The 21,135-nt window shown below is 41.7% G+C and overlaps 1 protein-coding gene across 2 annotated transcripts in view; it reads right to left on the bottom strand.

The window, feature by feature from the left end:
- pcgf5b (polycomb group ring finger 5b) overlaps positions 1 to 21,135 on the bottom strand; it is a 170,911-nt gene that overhangs the window by 5,234 nt on the left and 144,542 nt on the right. The window lies entirely within an intron of this gene.

Raw genomic sequence — 21,135 nt, 5'->3', positions numbered from 1 at the left:
TGTGTAAAAAATTTGCCTCGTACATCTCTTTTAAAACTTGCCCCTTGCATCTTAAACCTATGCCCCCAAATTGACTCTTCCACCCTGGGAAAAAGCTTCTGACTATCCACTCTGTCCATGCCTCTCAATCTTGTAGACAGTCTTAAAAAGACCTGCATTTCTAACATTCTCACAGGATTGCACAAGAAGAAAGGCACGTGGGTGAGGTAATAAAGTGGCTCTGGTCTCTGTGAAACAGTAACACAACTGGAGTCAACACTTTTACGAGGAGGCAGTCCACACAAAAATGCTTTCATGTGAAAATAACACAGGTCACTTCCGAATTCAGGGTCCCCTCCCTGCCCCTGGTTTATGTTCTGCATTCTACAAGCTTTTGGGCTGATAAGCACAAATGATAGGTAAATAAAGATCAGGGAGCATATCCAGTCACCCTTGGCTGATATACTGCAAAACAGTCCCTCTATTCTTGAAGAAATCAAGCATGAACATCCAAATGGGCCAAGAATGTTGGTTGTTCCAGCCTTGTGTGGATTAAGCAGCAGGCCTTACACTTTGAAAAGGACAATGGCATGCGGAGAAGAAAGGTGCCATATGTGTTATCCATTGGGAAGGATCTGTATGCATCATTTATAACTAGGTAATGCCCAAAGACCAAAGGTGAGTCCTCACAGATCAATGTGGCTGAAGTCGGTCTTGTGCCAATAGTAAAGCACAGACAGCAACAACCGAGTCAACAGGACATTCATGGTTTTGTAGTAACAAACCTTCATAAACCTTCATCTGTTAAATTTTAAATTTTCCATTACAAGCTCCTTTTCAGACTGGATACTATTCTGAATAGCAGAACCAATCATTCATTTCCACAAAGTGAACCTTTCTCAATGCTGGTGACTGTTGCACAGGCAGCAGTGATCAAAATCTCATACATAGCAGCCTCGAAGACAGTCAGATGACCAAAACAGCTGTGTACATGTAAAGTCCTGACAGGATGATCCCTGGGAATTTCCATTTCTGGCATGACATCAGTCCGATTTGAATGTAATAGCTTCTTCAGAGTCACAGCTGGGCTAGTGTAGGCTGTGCTGCACCTGTCCAGCACACGAGTGTGAAGTGTGTCGGGGTGAGGGTGTGTGGTGACCAATCAAAGTCCAGATATATAAAACTCTAGGGCAATCTGTTCACAAAAATTCACTCTTGTAAAAATTTTTATACCAGGAATCATTATTTTCACCAGCCTTTCAGAATTGTTCCTTAAAATGGCGGTAGTTAATCTAGTAAAGTGCAGAAAAATTCAGGAATATGTAATCCATTCATCATAAAAATAATATTTTCGATTTAAAGAACACTTGTATTTGTCAATAATCTGCCCTTCCCTTGTATTTAATGTTACTGTGTTATTTGTAGCTTTTAAGCTTATGTTGGGTAAATATCAGCAATGATCTTTCCACTTTTAGACCTGTGTGTTTTGGGATTCATTTTTCACTTTTGGAAACTAGGAATCTCCTTTTTTGAAATGGTCTCAAATTCAAATGGATAATTGTCATGGTCCATCCTCCCACTAGGAACAGAGTAAGCCCACACCAATGCTCATTTTTCACTTTTCAAATGGTTTAAAGGCCATTAATTGGTCTAAGAACTGGAATAAACTATTAACGTAGCTGTGAAATAATTAAATCTCAGCAGTGACTTTACAAAAACTAATTCATTGACCAAGCCACTGGAATGCCAATCAATTCTGTAATAGGTAACCTTTCTGAAGCTGTTGTGGGTAGGAATAACCATGGGCTGTTGACAAAATATGTGGCAAGATGTCAGGGACTTCGCTGCACAGTCCAAGTACTAATCCAAAGCTGGAACTGGTCCAGCAAACATTTTATGACCTAAAGCACCATAAACCAATGACAATAGTAACGTACCAGAAAGCACACATAGGGAGTATGCTTGAAACTGCTCAAAATTGATAAACAGGAGGTATTTGAAGGGCAGGTTGTTCTTAAAATTGATAAGTCACCAGGAACAAATGGGATGCATCCAAGGATGCTGAGGGAATTAAGGCTGAATTGCAGAGATACTGGCCATCATCTTCCAATCCTCCTTAGATACAGGTGTGGTGCCAAAATACTGTATTTTTGCAAATGTTATCTCTGTTCAAATAAATGTGTAACAATAAATCCAGAAATTACAAGCCAGTTAGTTTAACCTTGGTGAAGAGAAAGCTTTCAGAAACTGTGATCCAGGACACAATTACCAATCAGTTGGACATGTGTGGATTAATTGAGGAAAGCCAACACAGGTTTATTAACAGCAAATTATTTTTAACTAACAACTGATTCTTTTGTTGAGATAATCAAGTAAGTTGATGAGGGTGGTGCAGTTGATGTTATGCATATGGACTTCCAAAAGTTGTTTGACACAATTCCACATAATAGGCTTGCCAGCAAAGTTGAAGCCTATGGTGAAGCCTATAGAATAAAATGGATAGCAACATCATGGATACAAATTTGACTGACAGGGGACAGATGTAGTGGTAAATGGTTGCTTTTTGCATTGGAGAAATGGAAACAGTGTGGTTCCCTCGGGATCGATCATTGTTTTCCTGAACTTGGGTCTACGTGGCAAATATTACAAATTTGCAGATTACACAAAACTTGGAAGTATTGTGGGCTGGGAAGGAGATAGGAATAGACTTTAGGAGGACAGCCAGCGAACAACTGGTGATCTTTAAGGAAGAGTTGTTTCAGGTATATTCCATAAAGAGGAATAGGCAGGAGAATTAAAGCCAGGGCTCCCTGGATAACAAGGGAGTTGGGGAATATGTTGAAACAAAAAAGAGTGTATGATGCACATCAGGTGAATTCTTTCAAATGAGAATCATGCCAAACAGCAGTCCTTATCCATATGCAGCAAGATGGGGACAACACTCATGCATAATTTGTGCCATACTATTACCAGGCAATGATCATTTCCAAAAAGGGTGGTGAATGTGTGGAATTCACTACCACAGAATGCAGTTGAGGCCAAAACATTGTTTGATTTCAGGAAGGAATTAGCTACAGCTCTTGGGGCTAAAGGGATCAAGGGATATGGAGGGAAGGGGGATCAGGATATTGAATTTGATGATCAGCCACGACCATAATGAATGGTGGAGCAGACTCAAAGGGCCGAATGGCCTTCTCCTACTTCTAGTTTCTATGTTCTAAGAAGAGAGAATTCAATCATCTTCCCCTCGACATTAAACGGCATTACCATTGTTCAATCTGCCATGATCAACATCCTGGGGGTTACCGCTGACAAAGAACTGAACTGCACCAGCCATATCAATACTATGGGTGGAATTTCCCAGTTGTTTACACAGGCAGGATTTTCTGTTCCTGCCGCGGTGAACGGAGATTTGGCTGAGCGCCAAATTCTCTGTCCTCACTTGCAGTGACAGCAAGGCATGACCAATTGGTAAGATTACACCCTATTGCTACATGAGCAGGTCAGAGGCTGGGAATTCTGTGGCAAGCAACAGATCTCTTGACTCCTCCAAAGCCTGTCCACCATCTAGAAGGCAAAAGTCATGGTTCTGATGGAATAGTCTCCATTTTCCTGAATGAGTGCAGCTCTGCCAATACTCAAGAAACTCAACACTATTCAGCAGCCCACTTGATTGGCACCCCATTCACCACAACAAACGTTTACTCTCTCCACTACTGACACACAGTGGGAGCAGCGTGCACCATCTATAAGAAGGAAGCACTGCAGTAACGCACCAAGGCTCCTTTGATAGCATCTTCCAAACCTTCAACCTATACCACCCAGAAAGACAATGGCAACAGGCGCACAGAAACACCTGCATGTTCTCATCCAAGCCACACACCATCCTGATTTGGAATTATATCATCATTCCATCACTGTGGTTGGATCAAATTCCTGGCACTCCATCTCCAACATCACTTTGGGTGTACCTACACCACACAGACTGCAGCGATTCAAGACGGCAGCTCACTATTACCTTTTCTAAAGCAATTAGGAATAGGCAATAAATGCTGGCCAGCAATGCTTACATCCCTTCAAAGAATGAGGAGAAGTGAAGAGGAAATTAAGAATGATAAAGAGGGAATGTGAGAATAGAATGGGACTTAATCTAAAAGACAATCCAAAAATCTCCTACTGAAATGTAAAACGGAAACAGGTCCAAAGAGACTGGATGGAGACCTTTCAGGTGAAATGTGAACAGAACTGACCTTTCCTATTGCTGCAAGATTGTCATTTAATACACACTGGTGTCAAATAGAGTTCTGCTGTCAATTCTGTGACCATATTTCCAAATATCGTGATTCCATCATTACAAAATGAATTCTGCATGTGAGCCCAAAATTCTCATTCATTTATATTTCCCCCAATAGGGGAATTTTCTTTCGATATGGGCAGAAACCATCTTGTAGGAATGATAGAAAACTTTGAATGTTGAGAACTTGGCTATTCCTCTCCTTTTCATGTACTTATCTATGTCATTAGTTTGGATTTTGTAGTCAACGGTGAACAAATGTTGAATGAACAGGATTGTTAGAGAGTCAGTTTCTGACCAGATTAGCCAAGGTGGAATTGACTCGATCAGAAACTCCAAGGTATATTCTGACGTTAGCCTAGACACTAACTTCTTTTGATTTTGGAATTAGGATGAGCATAAGGTGTTTTGCTCCAGATATGGTTCAATTGACCCACTAGGAAGCTTTTATTTGAACAAACTTTAGTTAAGCACACAGTTAGAATATAACAAAAAGAATTAGCATAACTTTTACCAATTAAAATATTTAAACATGACAAAGTATAACTCTTAATAGCTATATATCTCTACAGTTCTAATTGTAAACAGTACCCCATAGATATAAATCACTTCTTTAGAACGAGTTAGCACCAAAAAACAGATATGTTCACATGGATGCTGGATTTCCAGCCCTTCAACACCTCTGGACAGAGATCCAGACAGACACCCTATCTTCTGACTCTCATACAATCACCTCAAGAGAAAGATCCACTCCCAAGCAGCAGAATTTCAGAGAAAAAGACATATTTCCTGGCAGATTCCAGTCTCCAACCCCAGAGACAGAAAGGGAGACACTGCTTTCTAACAATGCCTAGCAGCATCTGAGCTTCATTTCTCAGTGTAAGCCTAGCTCCATCCAGTTACCTGATTTTCCTGTCAATCAACATAAGCAAGTCCCACTCAGCAAAACCCCAGGAGAAAACTAAAGTAACAGAACAACACTAATTCAGATTAAAATCAACATTCCAACAATTAGGAACAATTCAAAGAATCGCTACCTTGCAGGAGGCCATTTGGCCCATCAGGTCCATGATAACTCTCCCACAGAGCATCTTACACAGGCCCTATCTTGTAACCCTTATAACATATTTACCCCACTAATCCCCTTAACCTACACATCCTTTGGACTCTAAGGGGCAATTTAGCATGGCCAATCAACCTAACCCACACATCTTTGGGCTATGGGATGAAACCAGAGCACCCGGAGAAAATCCCACAGACACAGGGAGAATGTGAAAACTCTGCATAGACTGTCACCCAAGGCTGGAATTGAACCCAGGTCCCTGGCGCTGTAAGGCAACAGTACTAACCACTGTGCCAATGTGCTGCTGCAGTAACAATATAGGGCTGCGTACAGACAAAATGGCACCAATAATTTTTAAAAACTGCCATCTCAGATTCTGCACAAGAAACGTGACTAAAATACATTTTTTAAAGGAGCAGTATCATGACAGAATAAAGAATGGTGTGTCTCTTAGCCAGTCAGATTGAAGAATTCTTAGTGAGGTACGCAGCGTCTAATCCAGGAAGTCTAATTTATAAGTGTTAATTCCATGTCAAATCATGTACAGAAAACAAAATAGAGGAAAAGAAGGAAGGATAATTAAGGTGGAGAGACAAAAGAGACAGAAATATTTTAAATGTCCAATAGCAATTGAAATCAAATGGAATGGAACTCCACACTTCTGAAATTTCATTTTCAGGGCCAGGGTGGGTAGGCTGTTTCCTAATAATTAAGACTTAAGCCATGAAAAATTCACTTACACATGAATGGAAAAGCCCCAACATACTTGGTGAGTTTAGTGGATAGCAAGTGGTTAAGTATCACAACTGCACACCCTTGAAGTATTTGAATCTCTGGGTGAGATATCACTGGAGCAAAGCTTCTGATGGAACCAGGCAATTCAGAGAGCAATTCCATAATTTTCCTGTTTAGCTGCGCGTGCGAGGTACTGAAGTTGCTGTCCAATTTACTCCTTGATAATGGTGAGCATTGATTATTATTTCTATAATAAAAACTGTGCCATTGTACTTAACACATGGAATAAATGCAGTGTGCTCCTGGTATTTCATCATTGCTAAATTCAAGCAACTGCACAAATCAAATTATTTTAGTATATAAATAACTGAATTAATAGTAGGCTATTCAGTCATTCAAGTTTACGAAGAAGTCAGCCCTACCGATATATTATTCAGAGTAGAAATGAATAAAGTATGATGTAGAAAGTCATCTTTGCACCTTGTGGAGAAGTGCTTCCAAGTGCAAACAATCGAAACAGATAAATACACACTCAGCTGGATAAAATGTTCCAAGTTTAATTAAAACTGTAACTAGGCTCTGTCTAATTACAAAGTAATTAGTAGAAATGCATTTTGAATGTAATAATTAGCACTTGACTTGCAATTGATTACCAAGAATTAACAAAGGCAAAAACTGCATTCTAAATGAATCCATCCGAATATTCATGTTGAGTGATCTACCTTGAAACCTCGATCAGTCTGTAACAAATATTTTCCTTTTTTCTATTCTTCAATTGATACTTATAATATTTCAATTGATTTAATGTGTTACAATAAATAAGGCCAATGAACAGCTTGATTAGCTTAACCACCTATTAAGTACTGTGATTACATGATAGTTTACAAAAGAGCAACATAAAATTAGGGAACATCTGTTTTATGTTGTGGAATATTAGCGTAAGTATTTGGAAAGACGAAAACAAAACAGACCAGAAAGGAAAGCAATTTCTTTCAAACAGCTCAGAGATTCTGTGCCTTCCTTGCCTCAAGTTCAAGACCTTGTTGGACTTTTGCAAATAACCTTACTTCATGATGGAGCTAGTCAATAATAACAGATGATTTGAAGTTGAAGGATTTAAATAAGGCCCAGGATTTAAAATGCCCCAGTTTAGAGGAGTGGGCAAATTTCTAATTCCGCCATTGAAAATTTGCTCAGAGTTAAAATTGGGCCTTGATGTTTAGGAAACTTTTCTGCGAACAATTCCGATGCACTTTCTTCACATTTATAAAATTCAATTATGGGACATGGGCGTCGCTGGCTAGGTCATTTATTGCCCATCTCCACCTGCCCTTGAGAAAGTGGCGGTGAGCTGTCTTCTTGAGCTGCTTCAGTCGCTGAGGTATAGGTACACCCACAGCACTGTGAGGGAGGGATTTCCAGGATTTTGACCCAGTGAAATTTAAGGAACGACAATTCATTTCTGAGTCAGGATGATGAATGACCTGGAGGGGAACTTCCCGGTGGTGGTATTCCCATGTCTCCGCTGCCCATATCCTTCTAGATAATAGCAGTCATTGATTTGAAAGGTGCTGCCTTCGGGACATGGTGAGTTTTCTGCACTCTCCCTATATCTACACTTCAGTAACCAAATGTAAATAGTGTAAAGTATAAATCTTTGAATTTGGGAGGCTGGCCCAGAAAATGATAGTTGTGGTGGCAGGGGTCCCTTTGCAGTGGGAATTGACCCTGCCAGAGCAGCAACACACTGTAACACCCCTGCTTCCCTTGTTTCCTAAAAAGAAATAAAAACTTACATGTAACTTCAATTGCCGGTTGAAACTCTCAATAGCAAGCAAAACATTCACTTCTCACAACTCTGTCCTCTTTCAGCTCCACAGACATCACAGAACCCAACTGGCATATTAAAAGGGCCAATATGTCTCTTCGAAGGGGAATTACGGTGATTACTGGTATGACTAGAAAGGGTACATCATTTTGAAGGCTGATGTAATTGGGATAACATTAGTTCTACAAAACAAGTCCCAATCAAGTCTTTAACTCCTTCCGGTGATGTAATGGGGATTACCTTATCACTTGAACAGTTAGCCTTCATGAAACCTCCTTGGTTTCAGAGCAGCTCCTGTAATTTCTGACCAATTTGGATCCATTGACAGATTCTATAGCACAGTAAGAACACTGACTGATGCCAGAAAACCACAACACATTCAGTTAGAGCACTTGCCAGAAATTCTCAGGCCAACTCAATTCACAAAAGTGAGAAATCACAAAGCAAATCCCCGAGAGGCTGACCTAGATTTTTCTCTTCAAATGCCGAACCATTTGATGTTTATTTCAAGCATTCATTTTGTTCATTTAATTTTATTCTTCCAACTTATTCACCAGGAAAGAGAAAGGGGGAGGGGGATGTTACAGGTCAAATGGGAAAGTTTGAAATAAGAAACAATGGTGGTGTTACAGCAGTTCTACATTCCTGACACCAGGGTTTTCCCACAGACCTTTGGCATCCTGACATTGTGACCAAATGGGGTTCCCGAGACCAGACTGCAGGCAGACGTGGTCCCCTAATTAGCTGCCTCCAAGCTCACTATCTCAGCTCCCAACGCTGCTGGCCCAATCAGAATTGCCACCAGGGACATTACTGAGGCAAGAGAATGCAAGGGCGCCTCAAAATGGAGGTGACCTCAGAGAGGTTAAAAATAATTCAATGCTTTAGTGAGGCCAAGGAAGCAGACTCCTCAAAAGAGGGGAATCCTTCCAGCAGCAGGATTTGGGTACAAGCAAGGCTTTTTGATACAAGTGTCCCTCTCCCGGGGATGGAACCTCTACTCCATAGGTTTCCCCCAGACTATGATGTGGAGATGCCGGCGTTGGACTGGGGTAAACACAGTAAGAAGTCTCACAACACCAGGTTAAAGTCCAACAGGTTTATTTGGTAGTAAATGCCACTAGCTTTCGGGGTTTGCCCCTACCTGACAAAGGGGCAAACCCCAAAAGCTGGTGGCATTTACTACCAAATAAACCTATTGGACTTTAACCTGGTGTTGTGAGACTTCTTCCTATGTTTTCTCCAGACTATCACAGGGAAAACACCTTGATTTAGTTGGTGGTCTCTGCATGAAATGGGGGCACCACTCCGTTGCTGGCAAAATGTTATGAGCACTCTAAATAGCCACTAAATGAGATTCTAAAAATGCAGATTGGCTGCCCACTGTCTTGCAGCAAGCAGCCAATCTGAAATCCTGCCCATCCAAGGGAAACTTTCCTGGTTGCATCACCTGATGCAACTCTCCATTATTTTCCTCACACCCCCACCTCCAATCCTGTCAACCTTGAATCTGGCAAGATCTGCCCAATGTGTCTGGACAACTGAATAGAAAATCAATTAGCACAAGGAAAGAAAAATCAACATTAAAGATGCCTTCACACAGCACAGGCACAATAAACTGAATGGCCTCCTTTGTGCTGTACCTTTCATTCTAATGTCTGATGTCCCAGTCAGTGACTGTGCTGCAGTAAATAAATAATACATGCCTCATGCCTGCCAATACAAATCTATTCCATAAATCCACATCTCAAATATTTTTCAGACATTAAACAGCTAAACAAGATACCACCCTCTTGACTCATGTCTCTACAAACTGGCTGTTGACAGAAGAACAAGATCTAAAAAGGCTGCCAATCCTTTTAGGATCTGGTGACTAGACAGGCTCAAACATTCTTAGACACATGTGTAGTTGTTCTTTTCACTGGCCAACTATTACAGACATTATATTGAAACATTTTGAAAAGTACATTCGGGCTCAGAATACATTCATAATTCCGATGAATGACTTGCAGTAAGGTATTTCTATCCTGAAATATATGTAACTATTTGTAAGACAAAACCTTCTCAATCTCTTCCAAAACGGATACAAAACTCTTCTTGGGGATGTCTCTTGCGAGCAATCTCACTGATCAATAATGATATTTAGGCGGTGTCATTTTCTTATAGTTTTATTGGACAACATGATCATAACATTCCAAAATGATATCCATTACAAATACCCTGTATTTGACTGAGATGGATCCAAGCCAATGTCGGTGAAACACCAAACTAGAAGCGGCCATGAAGTTCTACAGATTTCAGTTTGCATGGTTAAATCTTTAAGTACAGCTGATAAAGGAATAGGCACATGAGGGAAATGGTCATCAGGCAGATCAAAGCCAGATCAAGCAAACCAGAAATTGAAAATGCTCAAGTTAAAGATGGGCTGAACAACACTGAAGATGCAATGCATGGCCCTGAAAATGAAGTAAAGTAGTATCAGAATTAACATAGAATGAAACTGCAGTGGATGGATAGCCAACACTCAACAGAGAATTTGTTTCTCGTGCTAGAGGGATAAAGTCTGGGAATGGACTGAGAGGGTGCTCAAGGGAAAACTGCCTTGAACATTCCTCCAGGATTAGAAAACTAGTTACTCATTCTGACTTTGAACTGTTAGCTCCACAAGTGGAAGATATATGAACCAAGCCTGTATCCAGAAGCTGAGTTACTGTGTTCGCTTACACAAGGGGACAGATGAAGGCTGTTTAATATTGCTGAGTGTATCAAAAAACGAACACCCAGCAGAGACTGAAATAGCAACTACTCAAAACTCAGCTAAGGAGAGGGTTCAAGTCTTGAAAAAAGGGAACTATTAACGAAACAACAAAAAAGGCTGTTTATCTAAAAAAAAGCAGCGAAGGTTCAGCACAACTAGAACGTTTGTGGACTCAAGCAAAGAGCCATCTTCTATTAATGGTGAGAAAAAAGATTAAAGATTAAAAACTCTCCATTATTTTCCTGACACCCCCACCTCCAATCTTGTCAGCCTTGAACCTGGCAAGAAACACTGGCGCAAATAGGTCAGAACTCCACTTAACTAATCAGGTATATTGTAGATAAGTGGTACCATGAATCAGATAATGATAGATGACCCAAATGATCTAATCCTTTGAAGAAACTTGAACAATGTTCCAAACAGCAGAAACAGTTCAGCAAAATTAATGCCATTCATGGCAATGCTTCATTTTTTTTGTGAAAGTTACACTTGACTGTAAAGATTCAGGTGGTCATGTCTCCAAACTATTAATTGCCATGAACCAGGTTTATCCTGAACTAAGAGAAACTAGTCCAGTTATGTTGGATAATGAACCATCTAAATTACAGCAAAGTGCAATTTCTGGAGAACATATAGTCTTCTCTGTTAATAGGCAGTAAATTTGGAACTCAGCCTCTTGTTATTCCCAGTAGAGTTGTGCCTATTTATGCACATGACTACAACAGATGTGATTGAGTGAAGCACTTAATCCACTTAGGTGATTTTGACAAGCAAAAGCTGAGTAGAACAGCATGAGAAACTGATGCACATGTTAACATGGCTATGCAGTTCAGCTGTAAAGGTCACCATGATGAAGGGTCAGTGGCATTGACAACACGTGAAAATGTAGCATATTAAACAAGATTATTTCTTACTCTAATGGATGTCTGGGCTGTCAGGCAAGAATACATAATAAGACTTTAGCGAGAGTCCGGGAATCCATTAGCCTGTTGAAATACCCGAGTCCCAGGGGAAAATACTGCTTGGTTGACAGCTCTTATTCTTTGATCTATGCTGTTAATTTCACAATGCCTTTTTACAAGATAAAGAGATTTCATACGCTTGTTGGCCTTTAGTGAAAATGATTTTTTTTTAAAAGGAAGTGTAAAACTATCAACGAATGGCTCTTTTAAAGTATTTTTTACACCTGCTTCTGTCAGTATAGGGCTCATTGACTCTATATGGTGTATAGTGGGTGAACGTGCATGGAAGCACCGTATTTTGGCGTGGGAGCATGACAGGCCATAGGAGTGGATGGGAGGCATGGGGCTTGGTTGGGGAAATGAGGTGGCATTAGGGGTGAGGGCTAGTGGGCCTTTCTGTTTTATTACATCTGGGATGAAGTTCCACAGCACCGAGGCGGGCCTTTGGAATAACTTACCTCTGCACCTGGTGGGCCTTGTGGCTGGCTCTGAACTTTTTCTCTGGTTGGCTGGCTGACTGCAGCACCCACCACAACTGCACCCCATCCTCCCACAACCCTCAATTCAGCAATAAAAATCCTGCCCTCATGGACACATTCTCCTTTGATGGGATATAAAGTTGGTAAGTTCAAGTCATATAATCACATTTACAGTTGTGTTCATAATTTGCATTTTGTTCATTTATATTAAATATCCATGCACTTTCATTGTAATTGGCAAGACTGAACAGTATCAATCATTCTACTTTTAGAACGAAGTAGGAGCAAAGAGTATTCCTATATGTGTTCCTATAGTTAATTCAATTACTGAACTTTCTAAGCAGAGGAGAGGCCACAATATAATTTTAAGAATGCACTATTAATTAAAGTTGAGATGATTGTAAAAGATTGTCATTCACAATGAACAACAATAACTCAGCACAGAAATAACCTGAAGAAGAGGGCAGAATTTCCCAGCGTGCAGCCAGAGCCTTCTTTTCAGTGAAAACAGCTGTACATTTTCATGCTCATGTCACCAAAGAGGAAGCCTTACCACTGGACTCCTTCCTGTGACACTTCAAATATAGACTGTGAAGTTAGTCTGCTAAGTCTGTTCTGTAATGTTGGGACATTGAATGATATCCAGTAATTAACCTAAGTGATGGTATTAATTGCACTATAATAGATGCTGTTAAGTGAGATGGTGGTAGTAATGCATCTCTACAACTGAGGACCTAAGGCAACCAAATATTAAGTTGAGCTTCACTGGTTTCAGAGTTAGCTGGCCAATAATCAATATCTTTTGACCTAAGTTTCAAATAAGCTCATTTAAGTTACATCTCTGGCACCCTAAAAATAAACATCTGGCGAAATTTTGCTGGTGTTTATGCTAGTGGATCTTATGGTCCCACAGATGGCGCATCCTCACCAGGAGTGTCCTGGCAGTGAAGGATGCATTCAATGAAAAACCCTGTTGACAACGGCAGGACCATAAAATCCTGCCAGCATTGAGACACGCACCTCCTCCCTCCACCGTGAAACACAATGCAGATGTGGAGGAAAATCTCACCCACATAATCCAGGTCTACTTTCTGAGGGAGGAGGATTCCTCTAATTCTTCGATTTTTTTTCTAATACAATATCTGTTACATGTTAGGGTGCTGAGCAGGATTAAGTGGTTCTAAGAAATCCAAAGTGAGTAGAGCAGAGAAAATAAGCCAAATTGTTATAACAAATCAATTTTCACATTTAATATTTAAATAATTATTTCATTGTGGGAAATGTCACTGAGGCTCACTGGTACTCCATGAATGATATGAATATACAAGTTGATTAGACCTCAAAAGATAATTTTAAATACATTTAGTGTAACAGTAGGCCAATTTTTCTCGTTACTAAGTTTCATTTACACATATACGTACGTAGAATTCAGATAAAATTTGGTCTTCAGTAAATGTGAAGGCATTAATTAACAACCGCTGTATGAATGCTGGTGCCACTGCAGAATGCGCCACTTTTTTGAGTAAAGCGTGAAAACCTCTGTCAATGGCATGGCCTTCATTGGAGATGTGTGCACTTTGCAACACTTGTTTTCTAGGGACACATTAAGGTGATGTCATATGCACACATGGGAGTCTTGGTGAGTCTTGCACTGCTTAGCAAGTTGACCTGCTAATATTTTTTTCATTGATAAACAATGAAAAGGCTTCATTGGCTGAGAATTTCCTTTGAGTTGTTATTGCAATTTGACTGTTTTAATAAGAAAACTCCTTTTGTTTTACAAACAAAACAAAAATTTGGATAGACTGACAAGAATGTAGCAGAAAGTGCACGACCAACTGCTTAATGTGTTCACAAGTTGGCTTGAAAGGATTTAGTAGCTTGAATGTTTATGCTGGAGGATCTTATGGTCCCACAGATGGTGCATCCTCACCACCAGTCTCCCGGCAGCGAAGGGTGCATTCAACGGAAAGCTCTGTTGACAATGGCGGGACCACAAAATCCTGCCGGCCTTGAGACACACACCTCCTCCCTCTGCCATGAAACACAATGCAGAAGTGGAGGAAAATCTCACCCACATAATCTACTTCTCTGATAAAATGTAGCACTAAAAGATACAATTTTGTGATAAGCTGACTTGTGAAGCAAAGGTGGCTGTAATAGCTCAGGAAACCTGATGAGAAAGGAACAAGATTTATTTACAGAATGCAAAATAAAGCCACAACTGTGGTGTACACACACTAGGCCTGGTCTGGGATTGCAGTTCAGCAAGCCCAGTCCTAGGTCTGCTTTATAAAAGACCAAGGCAATGAGTTCCAGCTGAGCAAACCATTACCTGTTGTCAGAACAACTCATTCTCAATGAATCCCACAGGGAGATCAATTAGTGATTCCCAATGGACCTCATGGGGGTTATCACCCCGCCCACCACCGAGTCCGAAGGTTCCCCCTCATTCCCATGCTGATGGGGCCTTCTATGTCTCTTCATCTGTGGCTTCATTTCCATTGTTGGTAGTGTCTGGTTGTGAGGCATAGAATGGGTCAGTGAATGCCTCTTTTGTGCAGAGCTCCAAACAGCCACCACAGGGGGTTCATCCCTGGTGGTGTCCTCTGATTGGGTTCCTGCTGCGTCTTTTTCCATATCTGAGCTAGATGTCACTGAATAGTTGCAGGGCATCCTGAAAGGGGAGGGTAATGAGTTAGAGGTTGTAGTATATGTTGGTGCCAACAACATGGGTAGTAAAAGGGATGAGGTTCTGCAAAGCAGAAGGGGTTAGGCAGGAGGTTAAAAAGCAGGAGCTCAAGGGTAGTAATCTTTGGATTACTCCCGGTGCCACATGCTAGTGAGAATAGGAATAGGGAAGGATAGGGCAGGTGAATGCATGACTGTGAAACTGGTGCAGGGGACAGGAATTCAGACTTTTGGAGCATTGAAAACTCTTTTGGGGCACAAGTGATCCGTACAAGAGGGATAGATTGCACCTGAACTGAAGGGGGACGAATATACTGGCAGGAAATCTACTATAGTTACTCGAGAGGGTTTAAACTAGTCTGGCAGGGGGCAGGACTTAAAGAGTAGTGAGACAAAAGGGAACTTGAGGCTAATTAAGAATTGAATGAGAGCAAGGACTGGAAGCTCAATGTTCCGGGTACAGATGGTTTAGGAAGGATAGAAGGGGTGACAAGAGAGAAGGAGGTGTTGAGTTTTTGATTAGGGAAAACTTTACGGCAGTACTTAGAAAGGATATTCCTGAGGGATTGTAGAGTGAGTGTATGCGGGTGGTACTAAGAAATAAGAAGTGAGTGATCGCTTCAATGGGGTTGTACTATAGGCTCCCCAACAGTCAGTGGGAAATTGAAGAGTAAAAATGTAGGGAGATTATAGATGGCTGGGTATATGGAATAAATTTCCAGAGGAGGTAGAGGCGGATACAATTACAACATTTAAAATGCATTTGGACAGGTACATGGATAGGAAAGATTTCGAGGTAAATGGGCCAAATTCAGGCAAATGAGACTAGTTCAGATTAGGAAACCAGGTTGGCATGGATAAGTTGAGCCAAAGGGTCTGCTCCATGTTTTACATCTCTATGACTCCAACCATCAGCATCCTGAGGAGTGGCTCTTGAGGAGGACAGAATGTTCCATGCACAAGACATTGTGAAGGATACTGATGTTGTAGAACCTGTTGCCTCAGTGGGGGCTTCCCTGTCATGGAAATGTTTTTTGAAATTCTTCTCCCTAATTTGCACCTTATATGACACTGGTCCTGTTTTTCGAGGGTAACTCCCGAAATCCAGGGACAGCCATTGTCAACATTTCTCATTAGGACCACATCTCCCAGCTTGAAGACTCTATCCATTCTTTGACCATTGTGGCCCCTTTTCTGGGCTTCTTATTTTAACACAATCTCGCCACCCAAATTTGGGAACATCAGGCTAAGCTAAGTTCGAAGGCATCGGCCCATCAATAACTCTGCCAGGCTACTCCTGAAAGCCCAACGCCTCTACTTTCTCAGAAGACTAAGAAAATTTGGCGTATCAGCTACGTCTCTCATCAACTTTTATAGATGCACCATAGAAAGCATTCTTTCTGGTTGTATCACAGCTTGGTATGGCTCCTGCCCAAGACCGCAAGAAACTACAAAAAGTCATGAACGTAGTCCAATCCATCACGCAAACTAGCCTCCCGTCCATTAACTCTGTCTACACTTCCTGCTGTCTCGGAAAAGCAGCCAACATAACCAAGGACCCCACGCACCCTGGACATTCCCTCTTCCACCTTTTTTTGTTGAGAAAAAGATACAAAGTCTGAGATCACATACCAACCGACACAAGAACAGATTCTTCCCTGCTGCTGTCAGACTTTTGAATGGACTAAAGTAAAGTGTACTTTAAAGTACACTTTAAAGATGCGTACTTTAAAGTGTCAGTACACACTTTAGAGATCTGTTGCCAATTCAGGTGCATGCAGACAGGAAGTATGCCCAGATTGTTAGCACAGTGGTACAGTGGTTAGCACTGCTGCCTCACAGCATCAGGGACTCGGGTTCAATTCCAGCCTATGTCGAGTTTACACATTCTCCCTGTGTCTGTGTGGGTTTTTTCTAGCTGTCCTGGTTTCCTCCCACAGTCCAAAGATGTGCAAGTTAGATTGACAGGCCATGCTAAATTGCACTTTAGTGTCATGGGGGCTAAGCTAGGTAAATACATGGGAGTATGGGGATAGAGTCTGGATGAGATTGTGGTCAGTGCAGACTCTATGGGCCAAATGGCCTCTTTCGGCATTGTAGGATTCTATGATTCTATGACTTTCTTGAGATCTAGAGTTGGTTCAGTTAGTAGCTTCCTATATGTCGCAATGTTACTAGTTCCATATACCAAATGGCCCCTTAAAATGTCGAGAAGTACTGATGCATACTCAGAATATTTTGCCAATTTCCACAGTTTTGTCAAGAATTCAGTGACTGGTTCCCCAGGAAGTCTATTTGCCATGTTAAAACTGTAACGTTGAAATATGACAGATGGTTTAGGATTGTGGTGATCTGATACCATATTTGTCAACCTGTCAAACAATTTTGAATCCAGAACTGCCGGGTAGGCTAAATTTCTTGTGATGCTGAAAATTGAGGCCCCTCATGTTGTCAGGAGGATGACTTTTTGTCAGTTGTCCCCTTCTATACCATTTGTTTGGAAGAAATATCTAACTCTTTCAGCATACTGGGGGCCAATTCTCCAGACTCACATCAATAGGTTCCAGTTTCTCGAACAGCGGCATCTTCAATATCTCCCCATCACTGTCTTACGATGTTTGTTGAAAGGCAAGGCTGTCTGAAATTTTTCTTGTTCCTTGTCATCAATATAATAACTCAGGAAAACCAGCTGGATAGGAACATGTATAGTATATAAAGTAAAGCCACAATCATGGTGTACACACATGAGTCCCTGCCTGGAACTGCAATTCAGCAGGCCCACTCCTGGGTCTGCCTTATAAAAGGCTTAGGTAATGAGTTACAGCTGGGCAAACTATTATCTGCTACCAAGGGAACTTGTACTCAATGCACAAAGACATCAATGCGATTCCCAATGGGTCTCATGGGGATTACCATAGTGACCCAAACAAATATCCTCTGACCTGTAGTTATCATGTCATCTCATGGATCCTAAACTACAGATCACCAGATTGATTTTATTTAAATTCAGAACTTCCAATTGAACTTGAACTTCCTCTAGGTTCGCCAGCATTAGAACTGCAATAAATTCAATATAATACAACACAACAACTGTGGTCCCCTTTCCACCACACATCAGACATACAATACCACCAGCTTCTGCAACTTAGCTGGTTGATACAATCTCTTGATGCAATGTCATTTTACCCCCACTAATTCAAATGTGACATATCTTACCCATCCTCTCAATGAATTGTAAAATAGTAATTCAATTGAACAGGCATCAAGATGATATCACAAACCATCAGCAGATTATGCTCATCATCTTGAAACCAAAAAGCTTGTTTTAGAAGCCCGAAGGGGATCCAATCTCCAGATCACTTTCTCACTGTCAGCTGCAAGCTCCTTTCTTGACCCTGCAGCCTGCTTTACACCACTTCCGTTAACTCCTAGTCAGGGATCCTGTTAAATACAAATGACTGCACAAGGTAAGGTTAAAACCTGCGCAGACTTCTGTCTGTGTCCCGTTCTTCCCCACTCACCATACCCCTTCCTCTTAATATCACGGAATAGAAGCGTAATTTTAAAGTTTTTTTAAAGTTTATTTATTAGTCACATTAACACTGCAGTGAAGTTTACTGAGAAGTTCACCTAGTCACCACAGTCTGGCGCCTGTTCGGGTCAATGCGCCTAACCAGCACATCTTTCAGAATGTAGGAGGAAATCGGAGCACCTGGAGGAAACCCACGCATAAGAACATAAGAAATAGGAGCAGGAGTAGGCCATCTAGCCCTTCGAGCCTGCCCCGCCATTCAATAAGATCATGGCTGATCTGTCGTGGCTCAGTTCCACTTTCCCGCCCTCTCCCCATAACCCTTAATCCCCTCTCTTATCAAAAACCCATCAACCCGCGTCTTAAAAATATTTAGCGAGGCAGCCTCCACCACTTCAACGGGCAGAGAATTCCAGAGATTCACCACCCTTTGAGTGAAGAAGTTCCTTCTCAACTCCGTTCTAAACCGCCCCCCCTTTATCTTGAGACTGTGCTCCCTAGTCCTACTGTCCTTTCTGAGCGGGAAGAGTCCCTCCACCTCTATCCTATCCATCCCATTCATCATCTTATACGTCTCAATGAGATCTCCCCTCATTCGTCTAAACTCTAACGAGTACAAGCCTAGTTTATTCAGCCTCTCCTCATAGCTCAACCCCGGTATCAGCCTAGTAAACCTCCTCTGCACTCCAAGGCCAAAATATCTTTGCGCAGGTGCGGCGCCCAAAACTGCACACAGTACTCCAGCTGCGGCCTCACTAGTGCCCTATACAGCTGCAGCAAGACCTCCCTACTTTTATATTCAATCCCCCTCGCTATGAAGGCCAGCATCCCATTTGCCTTCCTGACCACCTGCTGCACCTGCAGGCTGGGTTTTTGCGACTCATGCACAAGGACCCCGAGGTCCCTCTGCACCGTCGCCTGCTGCAGTTTTTCACCACGTAAGTAATAATCCTTCCTACCATTATTCCTACCAAAGTGGACCACCTCACACTTGCCAACATTAAATTCCATTTGCCATTTCCTGGCCCATTCGCCCAGCCTATCTAGATCCTTCTGCAGACTCTCCACACCCTCCACACAATTTGCCGTTCCCCCAATCTTGGTGTCATCAGTAAATTTCGACACCCTACACTCGGTTCCCTCCTCCAGATCATCTATATAAATGGTAAAAAGCTGAGGCCCCAGCACCGACCCCTGGGGCACTCCACTAGTCACCATCCGCCAATCCGTATCGCACCCGTTGACCCCCACTCTCTGCCTCCTATTTGACAACCAATCCTCTATCCACGCTAACACCCTACCCCCAACTCCATGTCCCCTGACCTTCTGCAATAACCTCTTGTGAGGTACTTTGTCAAACGCCTTCTGAAAATCTAGAAAGACCACATCCACCGGCTCTCCTCTATCCACCGCCCTAGGCACATCCTCATAGAACTCCAGTAAATTTGTCAGACACGACTTCCCTTTAATGAAACCGTGCTGCGTCTGCTCTATCAAGCAATTCCCTTCAAGATGCCTCGCAATTTCCTCCTTAATGACAGATTCTAACATTTTACCTACCACAGATGTTAAACTAACCGGCCTATAATTCCCCGCCTTTTGCCTGGCACCCTTCTTAAACAACGGCGTAACATTAGCCGTTTTCCAATCCTCCGGCACTTCCCTGGAATCCAGCGACGTCTGGAAAATAACCACCAAGGCATCCACTATCACCTCCGCCATTTCTTTCAGAACCCTTGGATGCATTCCATCTGGTCCTGGGGACTTGTCCACAATCAGCCCCTCCAGTCTGTCGAGCACCGCCTCTCCAGTAACAGTAATGTCATTAAGACCCTCCAGTCCTACCACCTTTCCATCGCTAACACCCAGCAAATTATTCACGTCCTCCTCCGTGAAGACAGAAACAAAAAAGTTATTCAATACCTTAGCCATATCCCCATCCCCTACCACTAGGTCCCCTTTCTCATCCTCTAAAGGACCAACATTCACCCTAGCCAGCCTCTTCCTTTTTATATATTTATAAAAACTCTTGCTATCCTTTTTTATATTAAGCGCTGACATGGGAGAACGTGCAAACTCCACACTGACAGTGACCCAAGCTGGGAATCGAACCTGGGTCCCTGGTGCTGTGAAGCAGCAGTACTAACCATGTTTGTAGAATGATAATTTACAAGGAACACATGAAACAGTATGTTTTATTTCATACTTCAAATGGTTTTTGGGGATTCCAGCAATATTTGCATTGATATGGTGCACTTAATGTCATAAAATGTCCCAAGACATGTCAAAGCAGTGTTATCAAACAAAATTTGACACAGAGTTGCATAAGACAAGTGACCAGAAGTATGATAAAGGAGTTAGTTTGAAGGAGCATCCTAAAGGTGACAGAGGTGAGAGTCAGAGAGGTTTAGGGAGGAAATTGAAAAAAGATTAGTAATTACATAGTATGTTTCACAACCACCAGATGTCTCAAAGCGCTTTACAAACAATGAAGTAACTTTGAAGTGTAGGAAATGCGGCAGCCAATATGCACACAACAAACTTCCACAAACAGCAATGTGGTTACAACCAGAAAGTCTGTTCTTCTGAAGTTGATTGAGTGATAAATATTGACCAGGATACTGGTTATAACTTCCTTGCTCTTCTCCAAGTAATGCTATTAGATCTTTTACATCTACTCAAGCAGACAGATAGGGCCTCAGTTTAACATCTCATTCAAAAGAGTTTGGGCAAGCATGGCCAACAATTTTGCAGGAATGAAATCAGGAATGTGCAAAAGGTCAGAATTATAAGAGCGCAGAGATTGCAGAGGAT

The sequence above is a fragment of the Carcharhinus amblyrhynchos genome, chromosome 17 (assembly GCF_965287045.1).
Source record: "Carcharhinus amblyrhynchos chromosome 17, sCarAmb.v2.hapA, whole genome shotgun sequence".
NCBI lineage: Eukaryota > Metazoa > Chordata > Chondrichthyes > Carcharhiniformes > Carcharhinidae > Carcharhinus > Carcharhinus amblyrhynchos.
The sequence above is the reverse complement of the archived record's forward strand: the minus strand, read 5'-3'. Positions and strand labels throughout refer to the sequence as shown.